This window comes from Terrapene carolina, unplaced genomic scaffold (genome assembly GCF_002925995.2).
Source record: "Terrapene carolina triunguis isolate 2854851 unplaced genomic scaffold, T_m_triunguis-2.0 Scaffold613, whole genome shotgun sequence".
NCBI classification, from domain to species: Eukaryota; Metazoa; Chordata; order Testudines; family Emydidae; genus Terrapene; species Terrapene triunguis.
In genome coordinates, this window is record NW_020664964.1 from 1,251,238 (window position 1) to 1,267,251 (window position 16,014).

The 16,014-nt window shown below is 44.7% G+C and overlaps 1 protein-coding gene across 2 annotated transcripts in view; it reads right to left on the reverse strand.

Moving 5' to 3' along the window:
• The window catches only part of CTNNAL1 (catenin alpha like 1), a 142,557-nt gene that overhangs the window by 81,632 nt on the left and 44,911 nt on the right, over positions 1-16,014 (reverse strand). The gene's annotated exons all lie outside the window — the stretch shown is intronic.

The window sequence follows — 16,014 nt, forward strand, 5'->3', positions numbered from 1 at the left end:
AAAGGAAATGAAAACTCTATGGTGTCTTGAAGGTATTTTTTCTTTGGTTAAAGGTAGTAATTTGTGGTATTTCACAGTTTTGTATAAATCTTGGTTTAGGATGTGGCTCAGACTCAATAAGGTATATATTTTTGGCAGATAAAATACTGCTTATCCCCATAAATCACATGTAAACAGAGGCACCGCAGAACAAAGAATAGAAACATTTAATTGCTGTAATTCAGGATCTCCCTTAGGAAAAAAAAGATTTCATGTAAATTATCCAATTACTATCTTCATGGTTCCTGTCTGACCTATAAAACAGGTTATTAGATGACTGTAGGCGCCGCTCAGATGAAAGAAAGCATGGAGGTGTGTGAGTGTGTGTGTTTAACTTAACTGAAGCAATATATATGTGTTCTGTAATCCACAACTGAACACCCTAAAGTCTGTCAGTCGCAAAATTGCGTGGTAGAAATATTTAACAAACACCACATGTGCAATGCACATTATTGATATATTTCAGAGTAGCAACCGTGTTAGTCTGTATCCGCAAAAAGAACAGGAGTACTTGTGGCACCTTAGCAGGGCCGGCTCTGGCTTTTTTGCCGCCCCAGGCAAAAAAGCCTCCGGCCGCCCCCCGCCCCGCGGGGGGGGGGGGGGCAGCCGGCCAGAGGGGGGGGGCGGCCGGAGCCCCGGTGGGGGCTCCGCTCTCCCCCCGGCGGCCGGGGGGAGGGCGGCCGGAGCCCTGGGAGGAGGGCGGCGAGCCCTGGCTGGGGCTCGGCTCTCCCCGGGGGCCGGAGCGCCGCGCTGCCCCCCTCCAGGTGCCGCCCCAAGCACCAGCTTGGGTGCCTGGTGCCTGGAGCCAGCCCTGCACCTTAGAGACTAGTCTCTAAGGTGCCACAAGTACTCCTGTTATTATTGATATATTCCTACGTCGGTGCTGCCAGATCTGAAATGTGTAACGTCTGGAGGCCTGGCTGCCTATACAAAGGAATAGCGCTACTCAGGATAATTTATTGGGGAACTACAGAAAAGTGAAAGCGAGAAAAATGCCTGCCTGAGCTGGCTGGGGTTTATGTGGTGATAGGTTGGCATGTGTGTGTTTAGAAGGAAACTTGGACATCTCTCAGAGGTGAAGCACTCTCCATCTGGAGAAAGTGACCGGGAGATTTGATAGTGCAAGTGACCAGGAATGGACCATTTGTCTGTAAGAAGGGAATCCAGCAGGGTCCTGGACACAGGATTAGGGGAGCCCAGCAGAGGGGGGTCCTGTACGATTTATCTTACATCTGTTATTGTGATATCCAGAGAGATCGGGTGCCAAGGAGGATGCTGCAGGGCAGAGGCAAAGCAGAGATTTTGTGCGTGCGTCTCTGCTGCGGGTGCGAGCACTTTCTGAGAGCGAGCTTGGTGGAGCTGTGTGTGGGTGAGCTCCTGTATGGGTGCAGTCAGGAGCCTTAGAGGGCAGAAGGGACTCTGTAGAGAAGAGGCCTCTCTCCCGTCCCCACCGCAGCCCTGGAGCTGGGGGACAGGTGTCTCTCCTCACCACAGCCCCAAGGCTTGGGCGAGGTGTCACCCCACCATAGACCTGCATGCCTCATGCTCCCCCATCACTATCCCCCACCTCACCCACTGCCCCCCACCTCACCCTACGCTCCACTGTGGCTACACCCGTATGCACGCGCCTGTAGTAATCAGGTCCGTGGACCTTGATGGCCTCCTGGGCGGCCACGCAGGCGCGCACCTTAGAGGGAACAGTTTGGACTTTCTTGGACTTGTCCACATGCTAAGCAGCAGTTCTCCAGAAAAGGACCTGGGGATTACAGTGGACGAGAAGCTGGATATGAGTCAGCAGTGTGCCCTGATTGCCAAGAAGGCCAACGGCATATTGGGCTGTATTAGTAGGAGCATTGCCAGCAGATCGAGGGAAGTGATTATTCCCCTCTATTCGGCACTGGTGAGGCCACACCTGGAGTATTGCGTCCAGTTTTGGTCCCCTCACTACAGAAGGGATGTGGATAAATTGGAGAGAGTCAAGTAGAGGGCAGTGAAAATGATTAGGGGGCTGGGGCACATCACTTATGAGGAGAGGCTAAGGGAATTGGGGTTAATTAATCTGCAAAAGAGAAGAGTGAGGGGGGATTTGATAGCAGCCTTCAACTACCTGAAGGAGGGTTCCAGAGGATGGAGCTAGACTGTTCTCAGTGGTGGCAGATGACAGAACAAGGAGCAATGGTCTCAAGTTGCAGTGCGGGAGAGGTCTAGATTGGGTATTAGGAAACATTATTTCACTAGGAGGATGGTGAAGCACTGGAATAGGTTACCTAGGGAGGTGGTGGAATCTCCATCCTTAGAGGTTTCTAAGCCCTGGTTAGGATGATTTAGTTGGTGTTGGTCCTGCTTTGAGCAGGAGATTGGACTAAATGACCTCCTGAGGTCTCTTTCAACCCTAATGTTCTATGATTCTATTCTATGATCTTTCCTAAAGTGTGGTACCGAGAACTAGATACAGTACTCCAGCTGAAGCTTCACCAATGCCAAGTAGAGCAGAACAATTATCTCCCACCTCTCACATACAAAACTCCTGTTAATACATCCCAGAGTGACATTAGCCTTTTTGCAGCTGCATCACATTGATGACTCATACTCATGATTCACTATAAGCCCTCAATTTTTTTCAGCTGTACTATTGTCTAGCCAGTTATTCCCTATTTTGTAGCTGAGCATTTGAAGTACTTTGCTCGTCTTTACTGAATTTAATCTCGTTGAATTCAGACCAATTCTCCAACTTGTCAAGGTCATTTGGAATTTTAATCCTGCCCTCCAAAGTGCTTATAACCCCCTTCCCATATCAGTGTCATCTGCCAATTTAATACTTCTTTCCATTAATGAAAATATTGACCAGTACCAGACCCAAGACTGGCCCCAATGGGACTTCACTAGATATGCCCTCCCACTTTGAAAGCAAACCCTTGGTAACTACAGTTTTATGGTCTTTCAAGCAGTTGTGCATCTACCTTATAGTAATTTCACGTAGACCATATTTCTCCAGTTTGCTTATGACAAGGTCATGTGAGATTGTGTCAAAAGCTTTACTGAAAATCAAGATATATCCAGTGTACTACTTCCCTCCTATCCACTAGGCCAGAAACCCTGCCAAAGAAGGAAATTAGGTTGTTTTGACATAATTTGTTCTTAAAAAATCCATGTTGAATAGTCCTTATAACCCTATTATCCTCTAGATGCTTACAAATTGTTTTTTTAATAATGTGTTCCAGTATCTCTCCAGGTATCAAACTTAGGCTGACTGGTCTATAATGCCTCATGTCCTCTTTGTTCCCCTTTTTAAAGATTGGTACTATGTTTGCTCTTCTCCAGACCTCTGGGCCTCCCCAGTCCTCCATGAGTTTTCAAACATAACTGCTAACAGTACTGAGATTGCTTCAGCTAGTTTCTTAAGGACTCTAGGATGAATTTCATCAGGCCCTACCAATTTGAATATATCTAACTTTGCTAAATATTCTTTAGATATCCGTTCTTTCCCTATTTTGGTTTGTGTTCCTTCGCCCTTTATGTTGTTAGTAATTATGCTGAGTATCTGGTCACCATTAATGTTTTTAGTGAAGACTTCAGTAAAATAGACATTAAACACCTCAGCTTCTAGATGTCATCAATTTTTAGCTCTTCTTCCCCATTAAGCGGAAGACTTACACTTTCCTTCATCTTTCTCTTGCTCCTAATGTATTAAACCTCTTCTGTTTCCTTGTATGTCTCTTGCTTGGTGTAATTCATTTTGTGCTGTAGGCTTTCTGATTTTATCCCTACATGCTTGTGCTATTCTTTTGTAATCCTCCTAAGCAATTCATCCAAATTTCCACTTTTTGTAAAATTGCTTTTTGATTTTCAGGTCATTAAAGAGCACCTCATGGAGCCATAGTGGCATCTTACTATTTTTCCTATGCATCAGGAGAGTTTGCAGTTTTGCTTTTAATATAGTCTCCTTGAAAAACTGTCAGCTCTCCTGAACAACTTTTTCCCTTAGATTTTCTTCCCACCAGTTCTCTGAGTTTGCTGCACTCTGCTTTTTTGAGGTCCATTATCCTTATTCTGCTGCTCTAACTCCTTCCTTTCCTTAGAATCATGAAATCTATCATTTCATTATCACTTTCACCCGAATTGCCTTCCACCTTCACAGTTGCCACCAATTCCACCCTGTTGCTCAGAATTAAGTCTAAAATGGTGTCCCTCTGGTTACTTCCTAACATTCTGAAACAAAAATGTTGTCTCCAATACATTCCAAGAACTTACTGGAAATACTGTGTTTTGCCATATTACTTTTCCAACAGATCTCTGGGCAGTTGAAATCCCCCATTACAACCAGGTCTTGCGTTTTCAATATTTGTGTTATTTGTTCTAGATATGCTTCATCCACCTCCTCTTCCCAATTTGGTGGTCTACAACAGACCACTGCCATGATGTCACCTCCCACCCCTTTTTTTAAAGGCTTTTTAATATCTTTTCACAGAGACTTTCAACTGATCTGCCTCTAACCTCCTTCTGGACCTCAAATCAAGTGCATTATACATCAAGACTATATACAGCACCTACTCCCTTTTTATTGCGCCTGTTCTTCCTGAACAATTTATACTCCTCTATACCAATATGCCAGACATGAGATTTAGCCCACCAAGTCCCTGTGCTGCCAATTAAGACATAGCGTTTAGCTTATGTATGAATACTTCCAGCTCTTCTTGTTTAATTCTCATACTTCTTGCTTAGACTTATCTTGGGCCTGGTCTATACTAGGCTTTTATGTCGAATTTAGCGCCGTTACATCGAATTAACCCTGCACCCGTCCACACCACGAAGCTATTTAGATCGACATAGAGCTCTCTTAAATTCGACTTCTGTAAACTCCTCCCCAACGAGAGGAGTAGCGCTAAATTCGAAATGGCCATATCGAATTAGGCTAGGTGTGGATGGAAATCGACGCTAATAGCTCCGGGAGCTATCCCACAGTGTACCACTCTGCTGACGCTCTGGACAGCAGTCCGACCTCGGAAGCTCTGACCAGCCACACCCCGGGAAAATTTGAATTCCTTTTCCTGTCTGGGCAGTTTGAATCTCAGTTCCTGTTTGGACATCGTGGCGAGCTCAGCAGCAGTGGCAACAATGCAGAGCTCTCCAGCAGAGATGGCCGTGCAATCTAATAGAAAGAGGGCCCCAGCATGGACTGATCGGGAAGTCTTGGATCTCATCGCTGTGTGGGGCGATGAGTCCGTGCTTTCCGAGCTGCGCTCCAAAAGAAGGAATGCTAAGATCTACGAGAAGATCTCTAAAGCCATGGCAGAGAGAGGCTACAGCTGGGATGCAACGCAGTGCCGCGTGAAAATCAAGGAGCTGAGACAAGGCTACCAAAAAACCAAAGAGGCAAACGGACGCTCCGGATCCCAGCCCCACACATCCCGTTTCTACCAGGCACTGCATTCCATCCTAGGTGCGGCCGCCACCACTACCCCACCAGTGACCGTGGACTGAGGATGGGATATTGTCCGCGGCCGGTTCCTCGTCGGACATGTTAGCGGACGGGGAAGATGAAGAAGGAGATGAGGAGGACGAGGCAGTCGACAGCGCTGGCACCGCTGATTTCCCCGACAGCCAGGAGCTCTTCATCACCCTTACCGAGATCCCCTACCAACCGTCCCCATCCCTTACCCCGGACACAGAATCAGGGGAAGGATCAAGCAGTAAGTGCTGTAAACATGTAAACATTTATTTTTACCAGAACTGAATTATTGACAATATTTAAAATGGCTTATTTCCTAAAGTGCTTTAAACATATAAACATTTATCTGCAACAAAACTGGAATATTTACAATATCAACAAAGGGTTTCTCATGATTTTTCTGCCTTGGGCTCTTCACTATTTAGTCCCAACTATTTAAAAATTTTTTTACAATGTCCGGTTATTCATGATTATGCAGCCCAAGACGCTCCACTCTATAGTCCCAGTGCACCTAGGCGAAAATCCGGTCAATATGGCCGGGGATAGAGGAGAAATTCTCATAGGAGAACTTCTCGTATGTCTCATGCAGGTACAGTTCCAGCCTGTTCATCAGGTTCCTGGGTAGGGCGATCTTGTTGGGCCCTCCGTGGTAGCACACGTTTCCCTGCCACGCCACAATCAAGTATTCCGGTATCATCGCGCGGCGCGGCATACGGCCCTGGTTTTTGCATGCTTTCCCTCAGCATGCGTTCCTTCTCGCTGTCCGAGATCCTCATGAGGGTGATGTCGCTCATGATGCCCTGCTTTGAATTAGGGAGGGGAATGTTAGTATTGGGACTGCTTTACAGCCACGCGGTGGAGGGAGAGGGGCAGCATACAGGGATCTTTCCCTGGGACAGCCGCGAGGGGGTGGGACAGGGGCCGAGTTCATGCTTGCCTGATTGCTGGCATTGAGACTGGCATTGCTTTCAATGTGAAAGGAGGCCAGTGCTACTAATAGAGTTTTAAGCAGCCACAAGTCTACAGCTTACCATGATTGCCCGCTACAGAAGTTCAGGTCTCCAGCCACGCTTCTCAGATCACTCCAAGACCACCGCAAGTCCACAGGCACTGAAGGCGAGGGCCAAAAATTCGACCTTGTCCTGAGTGCGCATGTGAGAGGTGCAGTGCATGGTCTTGTTCACAGAGAAAGACTAGGTTCTTTGTGCACAACTTCATTTATCTGTCTCAGGAATTCACTCCCTTTTTACAATTCACACAGACACATCTGCGACTGTCTCCCAACCCAGCCTGTCAGCACACTCCCAGAGGCTAGCGCAGATTAGGCGGAGGAAGAAGACGGCGCGTGAAGACATGTTCTCAGAACTAATGGGCTGCTCCCGAGCCCAGGTAGCCCAGCAGACACAGTGGAGGGAGAACTTGTCACAAATGCACCGAGCAGTCATGGAACGGGAGGAGAGGTGGCGTCAGGAGGACCAACAGGCTACTGAAAAGCTGCTTGGACTAATGAGGGAGCAAACGGACACGCTCCGGCGCCTTGTGGATGTTCTGCAAGACCGGAGGCAGGAGGACAGAGCCCCGCTGCAGTCTCTCTCTAACCGCCCTCCCCCGTCACCAAGTCCCACACCACCCTCACCCAAAGTCCAAAGAAGGAGGGGCGGCAAGGGCCGTTAAAACTTTCAGTCAACCCCTGCAGACTGCTCTAGCACTAGAAGGCTCTCATTCCCCAAAATTTGAAAAGTCCTTTCCTACCCACCTCACACAAGCCCCCGTCCAAGTTTCACCCCCCACGTTTCATGTGTGGTTCATAATAAAATATTTGTTTCTGTTCATTACTGTTTCCATCCTGTTCTTTTGGAGGAGAGTCTGTCTGAAGGGGGGGAAGGAGCTTGGTAATTGGACAGGACAGTCACCTTTAGCAGGGTACAGAGGCGGGGTCAGGTCCAGCATCAGGACACATACACAGTGCAGTCACTAGTTACCCTGGTCAGTCTTGGAGATGGTTTTCATGTTCTGGGGGGGGGGGGGGGGGGGGCGGTTGCTCTGTGACTTTGTGGCGGGGGAGGGCAGTTACAGATCTTATGCAGCGGTCCTTATTCTGGCTCACAGATCCACGCAGCAGGGGATCTGTAACCCTACTCCCCCTGCCAGAAAGTCACATAGCCGACACCTACATGCAATCCCCCCCAGGAGTGCTGGCAGGCTCCATTGAAATAACCAGTCCGCCAGTGCGGAGCCTGTCATTCCGGGAGTTTAGAAGATTCATTTGCATCAGAACACTAAACCCGCCCCCCGCCACAGTCTGCGTCCCCGATTTAAAACATTCCCGCGAAAACAGCAATACAGACAACGGTGTTCATTAACAAAATAGAACTGATTTTATTTTTTGGGAAGGGGAAGGGGGTGAAGGGGGTATGTAACTGGAGAGGATAGTCAAAATGAACTGGGTAAAGAAACGGGGGCAGGTTCAGCTTTTCTGTACACAAACTGAAAAGTCACAGGTTGCCCTGCTCACTCAGGAACCTAGATTTCAAAGCCTCCCGGATGCACAGCGCGTCCCGCTGGGATCTTCTAATCGCCCGGCTGTCTGGCTGGGCGTAATCAGCAGCCAGGCTACTTGCCTCAACCTCCCACCCCGCCATAAAGGTCTCCCCCTTGCTCTCACAGAGATTGTGGAGCACACAGCAAGCTGCTATAACAATGGGGATATTGGTTTCGCTGAGATCACAGCGAGTCAGTAAGCTTCTCCATCTCCCTTTGAGACGGCCAAAAGCACACTCCACTACCATTCTGCACTTGCTCAGACGGTAGTTGAACAGTTCTTTTTCTGTGTCCAGGGCGCCAGTATAGGGCTTCATGAGCCAGGGCATTAGCGGGTAGGCTGGGTCCCCGAGGATCACTGTAGGCATCTGCACATCCCCAAGAGTTATTTTGTGGTCCGGGAAGTAAATACCTTCCTGCAGCCGTCTAAACAGACCAGAGTTCCTGAACACGCGAGCGTCATGAACCTTGCCCGGCCATCCGACGTTGATGTTTGTAAAACGTCCCCGATGGTCCACCAGTGCTTGCAGCACCATTGAAAAGTAGCCCTTTCTGTTGATGTACTGGCTGGCCTGGTGGTCCGGTCCCAGGATAGGGATGTGAGTCCCATCGATAGCCCCACCGCAGTTTGGGAATCCCATCGCGGCAAAGCCATCTATGATGACCTGCGCGTTTCCCAGGGTCACTACCTTTGAGAGCAGTACCTTAACGATTGCGTTGGCTACTTGCATGACAACAACCCCCACGGTAGATTTGCCCACACCAAAGTGGTTCGCGACTGATCGGTAGCTGTCCGGCGTTGCAAGCTTCCAGAGGGCTATGGCCACTCGCTTCTGGACAGTCAGGGCTGCTCGCATCCGGGTGTCACTGCGCTTCAGGCCAGGGGACAGCAACTCACAAAGTTCGAGGAAAGTCCCCTTCCGCATGTGAAAGTTTCGCAGCCACTGGGATTCATCCCAGACCTGCAGCACTATGTGGTCCCACCAGTCCGTGCTTGTTTCCCGGGCCCAGAATCGCCGTTCCACAATATCCACATGACCCATTGCCACCGTGATGTCCTGGGCGCTGGGGCTCGTGGTTTCTGACAGCTCTGTGCTACTCTCCGACTTCAGGCCATCACGGCGGTGTCGTAGCGTCCTCGCCTGATTTCTCTGCATCTGCCTCAGGGAAAGGTGTATGATAAGCTGCGAGGTGTTGAGAACAGCCACAACTGCAGCGATGGTCGCAGCGTGATCCATGATCGCAGTGCTGTGGCATCCGCGCTGTCACTGACCAGAAAAGTGCGCGAACTGATTTCCCGCCGGCGCTTTCATGGAGGGAGGGAGGGCGTTAGTGACGGACGGATGACGACACATTTTTTTACCCAGAAGGCATTGGCGGCTCGACCCAGAATTCCAATGGGCAGCGGGGACTGCAGGAACTGTGGGATAGCTGCCCACAGTGCACCGCTTCCAATATCGACGCTCGCCCCGTTAGTGTGGACTCACAAAGTCGAATTACTCTCCTTAGAGTGGACACACACGTTTGACTTTGCAATATCGATTCCACATATTCGATTTAAGTAAAATCGAACTACCCTCGTAGTGTAGACATACCCTTGGTGTCTTGTGCCATGCAGATCACATTCTCATTTATTTACATATTTGATTGCCAAAGATGGTTGACAGCAGTAGGACCATCAATATTCCAAGTAAGAACAGGCATAGTTGAATCTGCTAAGGACTACACTTAGTAACTTGAAGGATTCTTCTTTCTGTCACTAACACAGCAACGGCATCATACTGTTCACCTTTGCAGAACATTTCTAATTTACTAATTTTAATGTATTAACTAGGGCTGTCAATTAATCGCACTTAACTCACGTGATTAACTCAAAAAAAATAATAATGATTAAAAAAATTAATCATGATGAATCACACTTAATACCAATTGAAATTTATTTAATAATTTTGGATATTTTTCTACATTTTCAATATTGATTTTAATTACAACACAGAATACAAAGTGCACAGTGCTCACTTTATATGATTTTTTATTACAAATACATGCACAGTAAAAATGATAAACAAAAGAAATAGTATTTTTCAATTCACCTTATACAAGTACTGAAGTGTAATCTCTTTATCGTGAAAGTGTAACTTACAAATGCAGATTTTTTTTGGTTACATAACTGCACTCAAAAACAAAACAGTGTAAAACTTTAGAGCCTACAAGTCCGCTCAGTCCTTCTTATTCTACCAATCGCTAAGACAAACAAGTTTGTTTACATTGACAGGAGATACTGCTGCCTGCTTCTTATTTACAATGTCACCTGAAAGTGAGAACAGGCATTCACATGGTATTTTTATAGCTGGCGTTGCAAGATATTTACATGTCAGATATGCTAAACATTCGTATGCCCCTTCATGCTTCGGCCACCATTCCAGAGAACATGATTCCATGCTGATGATGCTTGTTAAAAAAATAATGTGTCGATTAAATTTTGACTCTACTCCTTGTGAGGAGAATTGTATGTCTCCTGCTCTGTTTCACCTGCATTCTGCATATATTTCTGCACATGTTATAGCAGTCTCGGATGATTACCCAGCACGTTTGTTTTAAAAACACTTTCACTCCAGATTTGACAAAGCGAAAAGAAGGTACCAATGTGAGATTTCTAAAAATAGCTACAGCACTCAACCCAAGGTTTAAGAATCTGAAGTGCCGTCCAAAATCTGAGACGGACGAGGTGTTCAGACTTCTAAAAGCATGCTTCAAAGGGCAACACTCTGATGCAGAAACAGAACCCAAACCACCAAAAATGAAAATCAATCTTCTGCTGATGGCATTTGACTCAGATGATGAAAATGAACATGCGTCAGTACGCACTGCTATGGATCATTATCAAGCAGAACCCGTCATCAGTATGGAAGCATGTCCTATGGAATGGTGGTTCAAGCATGAAGGGACATATGAATCTTTAGTGCATCTGGCATGTAAATATCTTGAAACGCCAGCTACAACAGTGCCATGTGAACGCTCGTTCTCACTTTCAGGTGACATTGTAGACAAGAAGCAGGCAGCATTATCTCCTGCAAATTGTAATCAACCTTGTTTGTCTGAGTCATTGGCTAACCAAGACGCAGGACTGAGTGAACTTGTAGGCTCTAAAGTTTTACGTTTTATTTTTGAATGCAGTTTTTTTTGTACCTAAGTCTACATTTGTAAGTTCAACTTTCATGATAAAGAGATTGCACTGCAGTACCTGTATGAGGTGAATTGAAAAATATTTTTTTTTGTTTTTTTACAGTACAAATATTTGTAATCAAATATAAATATAAAGTGAGCACTGTACACTTTGTATTCTGTGTTGTAAGTGAAATTAATATATTTGAAAATGTAGTAAACATCTAAAAATGTTTAAAATAAATGGTATTCTATAGTTTAAATCATGCGATTAATTGCAATTAATTTTTTTAATCACTTGACAGCCCTAGTATTACCATTTGGCTTTATTTCTTGCACTTAAGTTTGATTAATTGTATATGTGAAACAATCAACATTAAAATTAAGGTATATTTCCTTTTTTTTTTTATTACACCAATTGAAGATATTTAAGACTTAAAAAGTTAAATCACATAACATTTGTGTTTGCAGTGTTGTTGTAGTCATATTGGGCCCAGGATATGAGACACAGAGGGTAGATGAGGTAATACTTTTTATTGCACCAACTTCTCTTGATTGAAGGGACGTGCTTTCAGGCTTCACAGAGCTCTTTCTGAAGTCTGAAAGAAAAGTAACCAGAGTGTCACAGTGAAATACAAGATGGGACAGATTGCTAAGCATAAGGGGTTCACACATGTAGAAGACAACCACGTCAAATAAAATGGGCAATTAAGAATTAGAAGGCAGTAGGGTGTGTTACAAATTGTTATGAGCCTTAAAAATCAGTGTTTCTATTTAGTCCATTAATTTTAGTTTCCAGCAGAGTTATGAAGTTAAGCTCCCAGGCTCGTCTTTTGAAGGTGTTGTGCAGGTTTCCTTTGAGGATGAGGAGTGAGAGGTCATATATGGAGTGATCAGTTTGTGAAAAATGTTCACCCATTGGTGATAGAATTTGGGGTTATTATTTTTCCTGAGAGAGTTCATTCAAGAGCATAGTGATTGTCTGGTTTCATCCACATAGTTGTTGTTGGGGCATCTGATGCACTGGATAAGTTACACCGCTATCAAAAAAATGCCATTCAACACAAAATCAAAAAGTAGAACCAACTACAACACCTCAACAGACCACCACCTCCAGGAGAAACCATGACACCAGGACCAACCACATGGATATGATACCCAAACATCATCAACCTAACGTGACTACCCCTAACCAGACTGAAATACAGAGTTCAGACTCTTCAAGGGACTGAACTTCTGCCCCAGCACAAAACCACATACCATACTAACATGTGGAGAGCTAGAACAATTCTTATGCCGACTCCACTGCAAGGAATTCTTTGCACAACAAGACAACACCACCTACAACTACCACATACCCAAACATAGACATAAGAAAAAACAATCATTGACTGGACACATGCCAGCAGACAGAAACACATTGCTTTAGGGGGAAAAAAAATCAACTGTAAAACCCTCAACAAACATTACAATCACCACAATCTCTCCAACACCAAGAGGACAGCTACACAAGTCCCTGAAATCCAGTCCCATATAGTGATAAGAACAGATGACAAACAGCACACCATCATAGTCCTTAATCGTGAAGTCTACATTAACGAGGCTAACAGACAACTCTCCAACACCACCAACTACAAAGAACTCAGAGATGACCCCACACCACTATTCAGACAGGAATTTAAAGATGCCATCGAATCTTCCCCAAACAACTTCAAGAAAAACTTTATACCTCATCCCCCATGAACCTTCTACATGATTCCCAAGGTATATAAACAAGGGAAGACCCACGGAGACCCATCATATCTGGCCACAGCACTCTTACAAAGGAATATCAGGACTCAGAAGCCATCCTCAAACCACCCACCACACAAAGGGGCAGTTTCCACCAAGACACTAGCAACTTCCTTCCGAAACTCTGCAATGCTAACAACCTCCCCCAGAACACCATCCTTGCCAAAATGGAGGTTACCTCCCTATACACCAAACATCCCAAACCATGAAAACAGCCATGGGTACTAGCATAGCTCCCCAATATGCCAGCCTCTTCATGGGCCACCTCAAGGGAGAATTTCTAGGAAAATGCACCCCAAAGCCAACGATATACCTGAGATAAACTGTTGATATTTTCATCCTCTGGAAAGATAACCTAACCTTCCTCACATTTTCACAACAACTTTCACAACCTCCATGCACATCCACCAAACTCTTTCAAGAACACTCCCACCAGAATCAACTTCCTGGACACCACAATCAGCTTCACCAATGGAACCCTACGGACAACCATATACAAAAACCCCACGAATAACCACAGCTACCTCCACAGGTCCAGTAATCACCCCAGACACACCAAGAAATCTGTTTATAGCCAGGCACTCACATACCACAGAACTTTGCTCTGAAGAGAAAGTATGAGATACACACTTAAACCCGCCTTCACCAAACAAAGACGCTCAATGAGGGAAGTAGATCACATTGTGGAATACGCCATCCAAATACCCCAGAAGAGCCAGCCTCAATATGGCAGGGAACAGGGGGAATCACTGACCACATACCTCTAGTTGTGACCTACCACCCCACACTAAAACACAAATGAGGTATTAGGGCCTTTCGTTTTCAGTTTTTATTTTATTTAATTTTTCCTGGGAATTTATCAGTTTATTACCACAGCAGCAAAAACAAGTGAAAATCAGTGCAAAAAAACTTAATTTTTCTGGGTAAATATTGAGGTTTATTTTGGTGGATGGAAAGATAAGGAAAAAGAGTATTCAGTAGATTAATGCTTTGAATTCCATTCATCAATGTGGTTTCTTGCAGAACTAAAACAATGCCATCTCTAATCCCCAAATAAAACTTTTCATTTGAATAAACAGTTTACTGTTGTAGACTTAGAACTATTAGCCTATAAATATTTACATTTAATAATTGGGCCACACATTTGAAGCGCATAAACTCAACTTCATCCTTTTCTCCTGTTTTTGTATTTTTAAAACTTTCAAATACTTCCTTGTGTTCTGAAACTTATTCTCATACAGATTTTCATTTTCTTCCCATTTTAGTGTGTTAAATCTTTAAACCATTATCTGCTAACAGTTCAAAATGTGTATGTGGTGGGGCATGAGATTCATCAGTACATTCAAATGCACAAACACTTCAGAGCTTGCATGCGTGCCTGTTTGTTTATTGTGTGTATCTTCTAGACTAATACATAGCCTTACTTCAACAGGCAGCTTTGCATATATACACACAGACTAATGTATTATCATAATACATATATCTCATGCAATGTACTGTATTTTCCTAATAAAACAAGTTATTTTTTAATATATTTGAATGATATAAAAGTAGGGTGAAAAAAAATCAGAAAAAAATGAATACTTTTTGTAAAACCCGGGAATTTTTTGGTAAAAAACAGTTTCAAGTTAAACTAAGGGGCTTAGGTATCAAACAATTACAACCCACAGGAACCACAACCTGCAAAAAAAGTTTCCCAAACTCCCTCTTCTGACTGCCAAACCACCCCCCAGCCTCATGACCCTCAACCCATCTACTAAGGCATCACAGCTCAAAGCAGTATCAGACTCTGGCACAAACCAGGATGCAAAACCTGCATCTGGAGTTATATCTCCACTGCTACAATGATCAATACTCCCCATTCCCAACACACCCTCAAGAGCCATTGGTCATAGAATCATAGAATATCAAGGTTGGAAGGGACCTCAGGAGGTCATCTAGTCCAACCCCCTGCTCAAAGCAGGACCAACACCAACTAAATGGTCCTACACATGCCTGTAACAACATGTGGTATACTTCGTCCAATGCACTAAAGGCCCCAAACAACAATGATGTGGTTGAAGCCACACAATCACTACACACACAGACCATAGAAAAACAAGACAAGAACACCCTATCATCCATGGGCAAACACTTTTCACACTTGATCACTCCATAGCTGACCTCTCAGTCCTTGTCCTCAAAGGAAACCTGTACAACACCTTCAAAAGACAAGCCTGGGAGCTTAACTGGCCACTTTATTTGAAGTGGTGGTCTACAACATATGTGAACCCCTTATGCTTAACAATCTGACCCACCTTGTATTTAGCTGAGACATTCTGGTTACATTTTTTCAGACCTGAGGAAGGTCTGAAAAAAGGTCTGTGAAACTTGAAAGCTTTTATTGGACCAATTTCTGTTGCTCCAATAAAAGATATCATCTCACCTACCTTGTGTCTCATAAAATATTTATTTCAATCTAAAAAACAGACATGGACTCTCTTATTAGCATTCCACTCCGTTCATCCAGCCAGCCTCAGCTTATGGATCCTCCTCGGCTCTTTACTTCTGACATGTTGAGAACGTGCTCTTTGCCTTGCTGCTGACAGTTGGTGGAAACATGTTTAAAAATGTCCTGTTGGATCTAACAGAAGAGAGATTTTCATTGGCCATTTTACCAACAGCCATCCTTTGCACCCAAGAGAAAATATAAAAGCCAATTTTTTTCCGTGCCAAAGTAAATGAACACTAACACACCACCTCATCTTTCTCCTCACAAAATAGCACCACAAGGCTTTTGACACAATGCTCAAAGTCACCAAAATAACTTTAGACACTTGCCCAACAATAACCACTCTTCACACACTGGGTAGGATACCTTGTGGCAATATTTAACTATTTTGTATTACTTCCCCCCAACCCCAAGAAGTGCCACTAATAAATTAAACAAATGTAGCCATATTGACAGACAAGAGAATATAAAGCAAAGTATATAAGACAAGTTAATTGCAAATGTGACCTAAAGTCTCTTGATTCAGTATTTCCTGAAA